The following is a 9056-nucleotide window of genomic DNA, read 5'->3' as shown; positions in this document are numbered from 1 at the left end:
CCAGCACCGGCCCTGGACGGCACAGAGCCCCCTCGATGAGTCAGCACGTGAGTAAAAGGAGGCTGTGCTCGGGCCTGGAGCCCCTCAAGGAGGGGCCCACCTGTCCCGTGCACCCCACCGCTGCCAGAAGTGCCTCGGGAGGGGCTCTGGGAGTGCCGAGCCTGAGGGAGGACACAACAGGACACAACCTCTGTGTCCTTGGCCCACTGAGAAGTCATCAGGGTTCTGTGGTGGCTGCAAGTGTGTTGAGGGGCCCCTGCACAGCAGCTGCCAGGAGCCACAGCTGTCCTGCAGGGGGGCACCCATGGAGCAGAGGGGCCTGCCCTCTCAGAGCACTGGGGACAGTATGGGGGGAGCATTCTGAGGCCAGGGATGGGCTATGGGGTCTGGGCAGACACTTCCTCGTTCTGAGTTGTATCACGCAGCAGGGGCTGGGATCTGAGATCGCCACAAATAGGCTCAAATCTTTTTATTATTATTATTATTATTATTATTACATACAGGTTTATTTTTATTTTTATTTTTAAATTTATTTTTTAAGATTTATTTATTTATTTATTTATTTATTTATTTATTTATGATAGACACACACAGAGAGAGAGGCAGAGACACAGGAAGAGGGAGAAGCAGGCTCCAAGCCAGGAGCCCGACGCAGGACTCGATCCCGGGCCTCCAGGATCGCGCCCTGGACCAAAGGCAGGCACTAAACCACTGAGCCACCCAGGGATCCCCAGGTTTTTTTTTATTTAACAGTTTTATTGGGATATACTTCTCATACCATAAATCACCCACTTAAAATGTACGGTCCAGTGGTTGTACCACCATCACCATTTTAGACCATTTTTGTCATCAGAAGTAAACCTTGTACCCATTAGAAATTATCCTCTAGTGCTTGCTTCGGCAGCACATAAACTAAAAGAAAAAAAAAGAAAAAAATAAATTATTCTCTACGTTCCCTTTTGTCTCTTCTGGACATCTCATATAAATGCAGTCATTCATTATACGTGGCTTTTGGGGACTAATTTCTATCACTCAGTGGTTTTCAAGGTCCATCCACGTGGTGGCACGTGTCTCTTCTATTGGTGGAATGATGTGCCATCGTATGGATAGACCACCTTATGTCCATCCCTTCATCAGTTGAAAGGCATCAAGTTATTTCTACTTTTTTCACTATTACGAATAATGCTGTTTGACCATTGGGGTACAAGTTATTACGTGAACATATGTTCTCGTTTCTCTCGAGCGTATACATAGAAGGAGGATTTCTGGGTCTTAGGATGGTAACTCTATGTTTAACTTTTTGAGAAACTGCCAGAATGCTTTTCAAAGCCGTGGCACCATTCTGCATCCCCACCAGCAGGGGATGAGGGTTCCAGTTTCTCCACGTACTCGCCAACATTTGTTATTGTCTGTCTTTTCGATACTGGGTGTGAAGTGAGATCTCACTGTGGCTCTGATTTGCATTTCCCTCATGACTAAGGATGGAGAGCATCTTTTGATGTACTTATTGGCCATTTACATATCTTCTTGGGAGAAATGCATTTTTCAGATCTTCAGTGCATTTTTTTCTTTAGAAATAGCCTTTATTTTTTAGGTTCACAACATAATTGAGTGGAAGGTGAGGATTTGCCACCCTGCCCTGCGCCCCATCCATTTTTTTAATAGGTTGTGGCATATGCTTCCTCTTCTTCTTCTTTTTTATTTTTTAAAATATTTTATTTATTTATTCATGAGAGACACACAGAGAGAGGCAGAGACACAGGCAGAGGGAGAAGCAGGCTCCATGTGGGGAGCCTGACGTGGGACTTGATCCCGGGTCTCCAGGATCAGGCCCTGGGCTGAAGGTGGCGCTAAACTGCTGAGCCACCTGGGCTGCCCAATTTTTTTTTTTTTTTTTTTTAGATTTTTATTTTTACGTAATCTCTACACCCAACATGGAGCTCAAAGTCACAAACCCTAGATCAAGAGTGGCATGCTCCACCAACTGAGACAGCCAGGTGTCCCCCCAGCGCCAATTTTTTTTTTTTTTTTTTAAGTAGGCAGCATGCCCCGTGTAGAGCTCAACACACAACCCTGAGATCAAGACGTGAACTGAGATCAAGAGTCAAAAGCTTTGGGGCACCTGGGTGGCTCAGTCAGTTAAGCATCTGCCTTCAGCTCAGGTCACGATCCTAGGGTCATGGGATCGAGTGCCACATCAGGCTCCCTGCTCACTGGGAAGTTTGCTTCTCCCTCTGTTATCCCCCCCACCCCCAACTCGTGTGTATTCTCTCTCTCTCTCAAATAAATCTTTTTTAAAAATTAAAAAAAATGCAAAACCATTCTCAGCTCATGGCTATAGAGAAATAGGTGGTGGGCTAGGTGGGCTAGGTTTGCTTACCCCTGGCCTGGAGGCTAAAGCCCTACCTGACACCTGCACCTGGCATTCGACCACCTCCTTCGTATTTCTGGCCTTCATCTGCTACCGCATCTCCATACAGAGCCTGGGAATGGGCCATGTTGGACATTTTTCCAGAAACAAATCACATTTTCTCAAAGGAGGCCTTTGCACAGGCTGTTCCTCCTGCTGGGAATGCCCTTCCAGATCTTCTAGGTTTGGGAAACCTGAAGCTTCTTTTGACCAAGTAGAATAAGAGGTTTGCAGCACTGTTGGCTCCTTCACCCCAAAGGTGCCCTTGTTTATTATATTCTGATATTGTATAGATGTATTTGTTTCCCCAACTAGGCACGAGCTTCTGGAGGATGGGGACCTTGTTGTCCAGAATTCTGATCCCCAGGCCCAAGGGAGGGAGACCTGCCTGGCATGCTGGAGAGTGGAGATGGGATTAGGTAGGAGGAGTGCCCCAAGGTGCTGAGGTGGGATGGGTTTGGGATGCTGGAGGTCCTGGAGACTAGCCTGCTGTAGTTGGGTTGCAGGGTGACATAGTGGGGTTTTAGGATGATGCTAGGACTGGTAGGCTTGGTTCAGTTCAACAGTAGGGAGCTTTTGGGGGCTCTTGAGCAGAGGAGTGGCTTAATGATATCGCCGTGTGGGGTGAGGGCCCCATCCTGGCCCTCTAGGAGGTGTCCTGATGAGAGTCCTGAACAAGCCATGAGAAGGCCCAGGTTCAAGTTCTGGTCCTGCCACTCAACTTCCCATGGGGTCATGAACAAGTCGCTTTTCCTCCTCCAGACCCAATTTCCACATCTGTGAAATGGGAGCAATAACCCTTGCAGTGGAGGCCTCCTGGCGTTGCTCTAAAGGGTCAGAGAGACAGTGAGGAGCAGAGAGCTGCCTTTGAAGAACGACGGCTACCACCACTAGACTCTCTTTAGTTGATATCAATGTGTGCTGGACACCATGGGAGTGGCACTGGCCGGGAAGGGGAGAGCACAGGCCTTGTACAGAGCTGACCTGTCCCAGTGTCCCTAGCCCCAGGCACAACGTGGGGGCCCAGGTGTGCGGCCCTCGCATGACGAGTCCAGGATGCAGCGCCTGGGTGGCTCAGTTGGTTGGGTGTCTGCCTTTGGCTTGGGTCACGGTCCCAGGTGCTGGGATGGAGCCCTGTGTTGTTGGGGAGTCTATCTGTCCCTCTGCCTCCCCCCCCCCACCATGTTCTCTTTTGTGTTCTCTCTCATATTGTGTCTCTCTCAAATAAATGAAAAAGAAAATCTTTAAAAAAGAGTGCAGGAGCCCTGAAGCCAGGTCCACACAAGAGTGGCTCAGACCATGGTCTGCATGCGCTGTGACCCCCCTGTTCTCTAGGAACGGGGCATTGGGCTTCCTGCCGCAGAGAACATTTGGGCCTGAATCTGAGTCAGAAGGCCCCCTCATTTTACAAATGGGGGAACTGAGGCCAGCAAGCGTCAGGCACAGGCTCAGGGGCTCTCAGGCAGCCAAAGGCAGGCTAGTCCTGGCCCAGGCTTGGGGCTCCCCTGGACTCTCCCCTGAGGGTCCCACCCAGACATTCCCCTGCAGCACCAGAGAGTCTCAGTGGCTGTGCCCTGTCCCTGGGAGACACAGATGCCAGGATGTTTGGGGATTTGGTGCTGCTAATTAGTCACATCATTTTTGGCATCTCACACAGCCTCGGGGAACTGGAGAATGTCATTGTCAAAGTATTTTTGAATATTTGCCTTCTCAGCAAGAAGATGCTGTGAGAACACGCTGTCTTCCATTCGGGTGGATACTAACAAAAATAACAAGCACCACGAGCTAGAAGGATCTGGGACTTGGAAGAGAGGCCCAGAGGAAACGTGGTGCTGCCGGTTACAGCTGCGACACTCTGCCCTCTGGGCCTAGCGTCCTACCGTAAATTGACTCATTCATTTTTCAGACATTTGTGGAAGTCCAGTGTGTGCTATGTGCTTCTCTAGACTCTGGAGAAACAACTCTGTGCAAAACAGACAGGAATCCCTGCCCTCAAGGGGCTGCCATCCTAAAGGGGAGCCAGACAGTACAAATCAATAAGGTCTCTAGCCAGTGGCATTAGTATAAAGGAGAAACTGAAGCGTGTTGTGTTGCGGGAGGGGTGGCCTTCCTCAAGAGAGTGCTCGGGGATGATTCTCCGAGAAGGTAAAGATCTGAATCAGGGTCTGAAAGAGATGAGCAGTGAGCCCAGGAAATCTCTGGAGAAGGGTATTCCTCGCACAGAGCACAGCAGGTGCAAAGGCCCTGAGGTATGGGAAAGCTTGGTTTGTTTGAGGATCAGCAGGAAGGCTAGTGGTGCTAGAGCCGGGTGGTGACACAGAGAAGATAAGATGACAAGACTGTCTGATAGGTCATGGGCCTGCTGCGGCAGGCCTTGTAACCACTGGAAAGCCTTTGTTTTCATTCTGAGTGAGGCAGGACCTGCTGGAAGGTTTAGAGCAGGGGAATGATTTGATCTGTTTTTGGCTTTAACCATCTTCCTCTGGTGCTCATAGGTCAAGGGTAGAAGCAGACAGTCCAGGTGAGAGGTACCAAGGCCATACAAGGGTATAGGCAGTGGAGGAAGGGGAGGGGCTGGATTCCATGCATTTCTGGAGGCAGAGAGGACACTGGATGTGGACTTAGAGAAAGAGAGAGAAGCCAAGGTGCCTTCAAGGTTTTGACATGAGCATGTCCCCGGGGTGGGCTCAGTGTTGAGCTGCGTGTGGTGCCAGTCGGTCAACTCTGGGCAGACTAGAGCAGGTGCCTGGACTTCACACCGATTCCTGGCTGGAGACACAGATTTGGGAGTCATCGCCGTAGAGGTGTCATTAAAGCCAGGAGCCTGCCTGAGGTCACCGAGGGGTGAACGAGAGCAGAGGCCTGGAGCCAACACACTAAGAGCACCATCTCTGTCCCTGCACAGGGCAGCACCTGGGGGCTGCTCGGCCCAGATGGATATTTCACTATCACTACAAAAACCATGCTGGTGCTCAGGCCCCTCTGTCACCGGCCATGGCCTCCTCCAGGACCTTGGGTCACAACCCAAGAATCCAGGGCTTGTCTTTTGGATGGGAGCAGCAGGTAGGAATGCCGAGGAACAGAGTGTGGGGTGTGAGGCTGTGTCTAGACAAGGGTCACCCTAAGCCACCCATTACCACTGAGCATTCCCTGTAGTGAGTCTGCACTAAATTTGAAGGCTGGGCTCCAACTCTGGTCCCTCAATTCTGCGTGCGTGCTTCTGTGCGTGTGTGTATGTTTGAAATGCACGTAACAAAATTCATCATTTTCCCATTCTAACATGTACAGTGCAGTGACATTAAGCACACTCACCATGTTGTGCAACCGCGTCTATTATCTGGGTGTAGATCTTTGTCATCACCAGACAAGAAAGCGTGTACCCAGGAGCCAGTCACTCCTATTTCTCCTCCTCCAGAGCCTGACAACCACAAAGCCACCTTCTGTCTGTAGGGATTTGCCTGTTTTGGACATTCTGTGTAAGTGCCGTCAGACACCTGTGACCTTCTGGGACTGGTTTCTCTCCCGCGGCATGGTTCTGTGAAGGTCACCCATGCTGTCTAGGTCATCCATGTTGTAGCCTGTGCCTGTGCACGGTTCATTTATTGTTAGGGTTCGGTCCCCCATTCCTGGCCAGTTCTGTGACCTCCTGTTGAACAGTCCCCACCCTATTTCATGAGGTTGCCATGAGGATGGTTAAGTACACTGGGAAGAAGTGTGTCCCTGCGTCACGGCGCAGGGGGGCAGGAGTCGTAGGAGGGACTCCTGGGTGCTTTGGAGGTTTCCACTGTCAGGGGTCACTTCTCAGCTCAGCCATCAGCTGAGTGCGGAGCCAGCCCCCCTCATGGGTGAGGTCAGTGACCACTCGGCCCTCTGGGCTTCCAGGGTTTGTTGCTCGCTCTGGTCGGCTGGGGCTGAAGGTAAATGAATGGGCTCCATCACCATCTTCCCTTTCCCTCTAAGAATTTCTGAGATTTCCAAAGCAGCCATTTGGGACAGGCTCGACTCCCATCTCAGAGGGGAAGCAGGTGCAGGGGGACTTCGTGGAGGAGAGGGCCACGGTCGGCTGAGGTCTGTATGGTTTATCCACTGGCTCTGAAAATGCTGGGCACTTAGTAAAAGGGCCTGACGTCATTTGTGTTGTCTCCCATGAACAGGATGCCTCCCTCCTGGGGCACCCATCCAGGAGCCACTTTTTTTTTTTTTTAAGATTATTTATTTATTTATTCATGAGAGACACAGAGAGAGAAGCAGAGACACAGGCAGAGGGAGAAGCCGGCTCCCTGCTGGGAGCCCGACATGGCACTTGATCCTGGGACTCCAAGATCACACAGGCCAAAGGCAGGCGCTAAACTGCTGAGCCTGGGCAGCCCGGGTGGCTCAGCGGTTTAGTGCCACCTTCAGCCCAGGGCCTGATCCTGGAGACCCGGGATCGAGTCCCGCATCGGGCTCCCTGCAGGAGCCTGCTTCTCCCTCTGCCTGTGTCTCTGCCTCTCTCTCTCTGTATCTCTCATGAATAAATAAATAAATATTCTTAAAAAATAAACCACTGAGCCACCCAGGGATCCCCCTGGGAGCCACCTTTATGGAGGCCCCCTGTGTGCCAGGTCAGTGGGGGCACAGGCCAGTGAGCCAGCTGGGAGGGCAGTAAGGGAAGGAGGAGGTGATCAGCAGGCTTCACCTCCACCTGCGTCACCCCCAGCAGCCCCCCAGCTGGCCTCACGAGGAGTGCACAGCAGGGGCAGGAGCACGGCGTGAGCGGGACAGACCTGGGCGCAGAGATGACAGGCCGCGGTGCCAGGGTGGAGTCCCATGAGGGAGGGCTAACGGAAACAGAGTATACTGTAACTGTCACGGAGATAAGGCCAGAGATGGGGCGCAGCAGGGAGGAGGCCGTCGGGGTGGGCTGCAGGAGGTGGGGCGCTGGCCCAGCGTCCTGAGGAGGCCCCAGCTGAGCGAGGTGGAGGTAGCCTGTGAAGATCCAGGGAAAGCTGTTCCAGGCAGAGGAACAGCCCTGGGCCAGTGCAAAGGCCTGGAGGCAGGAGGCAAGGCAGAGGCAGAGAGTGGAGGCCAAGGAGGGAGGTGGGCCACATGGGTGGGGGGGTGAGGGCAGCAGAAAGCCCCTGGGGTGTTGCAAGCTGGAAGGATAAGATCCAGTCTGTGTTTCAGAGATCATCTCTGGCTGTCGGCGGTGACTAGGGGATGGAGTCCCGGAGGAAGGGGGCAGCCTGTATCCTCCGCATGGCTCCCCTGAGCCTGGCCCCCATGGTGGCCCCCATGGCAGTGACCTGTCCCCAGGACTGTGTTGACAGACCCCTGCCACACACACACCTGCCAGGCCCACCACCCTCTGCGGTGTCTCAAGGGGAATTTAGCTGGTCCATGCTCTCTCACCCAGTGTCCCGTGGGGAAGGGGACGGTCACTCCTACTGTCTGCTGTCACTGCCGCGGATAGGGGTGGGCCCTCAGAATGCTGGAAGCCTGGAAGGCAGACAGGAATGCTCCTTCTCTGAGGGTGTAAATGCCTGGGTGCTGCCCGAGGACAGCCTGAGAGTGGCATCTGCCAGCCGCCAGGTACCTGGGAAGCTGGAGCCAGGCTCAGTGCTTATTTCCCTGCCATATGTTTATGCTCTAATTCGGTTTTATTTGGGTGTCCCAGGCTGACCCCACGACCAAGTCATCCGTGGTGACTTAATGAGCCCCTGCTGCGTGGGAGGCTCCTTGCCGGGCTGGGATCCCGGACACATGGGGGTACAGAGGAGACCTCATGGAGCTGATTTTATTCCTGACAGCATTTAAATGAAAAGTGAGGTGGCCTGGGCTGGAAAGGGCCTGGGTGCTCTTCCCTCCCTGAGTCCTGCCCTGCTGACAGACCCTGGCTCAGCTCTCTCCTCTGTTAACTGCACAACAGGGACCTGACCGACTGAGGGTCTGTGGGATGGGAAGCCTTGGGGCAGCCTTCCTACCGTCACCTAGCAAAGTCAGCTGGTGCCGGGCTGGACGGGGAGGCTCTCCCATCCTCTCCCCGAGAATGAGGGATGCAAACAAAAACCGGACAGAAATGCCAGGCAGGCTCCGTGGGATGTATCCTCTGTTTCCTTCCTCCCAATTCCTCTTTGTTAATCACCTCTGCTGAAACAGCTTTATTGGGATAAAATTCATGCACCATACAATTTACCCACTTAAACTGTACAATTCAATAGGTTTCAGTCTATGCAGAGCTGTGCAATCATCACCACCATCTACTTTAGAACATTTCATCACCTCAAAAAGCAACCCTGTACTCAGTAGCAGTCACTTCCTATTGCCCGACTCCCCCAGCCCCTGGCAACCAACCACTAATCTACTTTCTCTCTCAACATTTTCCTGTTCTGGATATTTCCTATAGATGCAATCATATACAACGTGGTCTCATGTGACTGGCTTCTTTCACTTAGCATAATGTTTTTCAAAGATCATCCGTGACCCATGTTTTCTCCTGTGTTAGAGCTTCTTTCCTTTTTTATGAGATATTCCTTTGTATGGATAGATCATATTGTGTTTATCCACACAATGTCGATGGACATTGTTTCTTTCTCTTTCACTTTCTTTTTTTTTTTTAGAGATTTATTAGAGAGAGAGAGAGAGAGAGAGAGCCCAAGCAGAGGGG

This window comes from Nyctereutes procyonoides, unplaced genomic scaffold (genome assembly GCF_905146905.1).
Source record: "Nyctereutes procyonoides isolate TBG_1078 unplaced genomic scaffold, NYPRO_anot_genome, whole genome shotgun sequence".
Taxonomy (NCBI): Eukaryota; Metazoa; Chordata; class Mammalia; order Carnivora; family Canidae; genus Nyctereutes; species Nyctereutes procyonoides.
Note: the sequence above shows the minus strand (reverse complement) of the source record.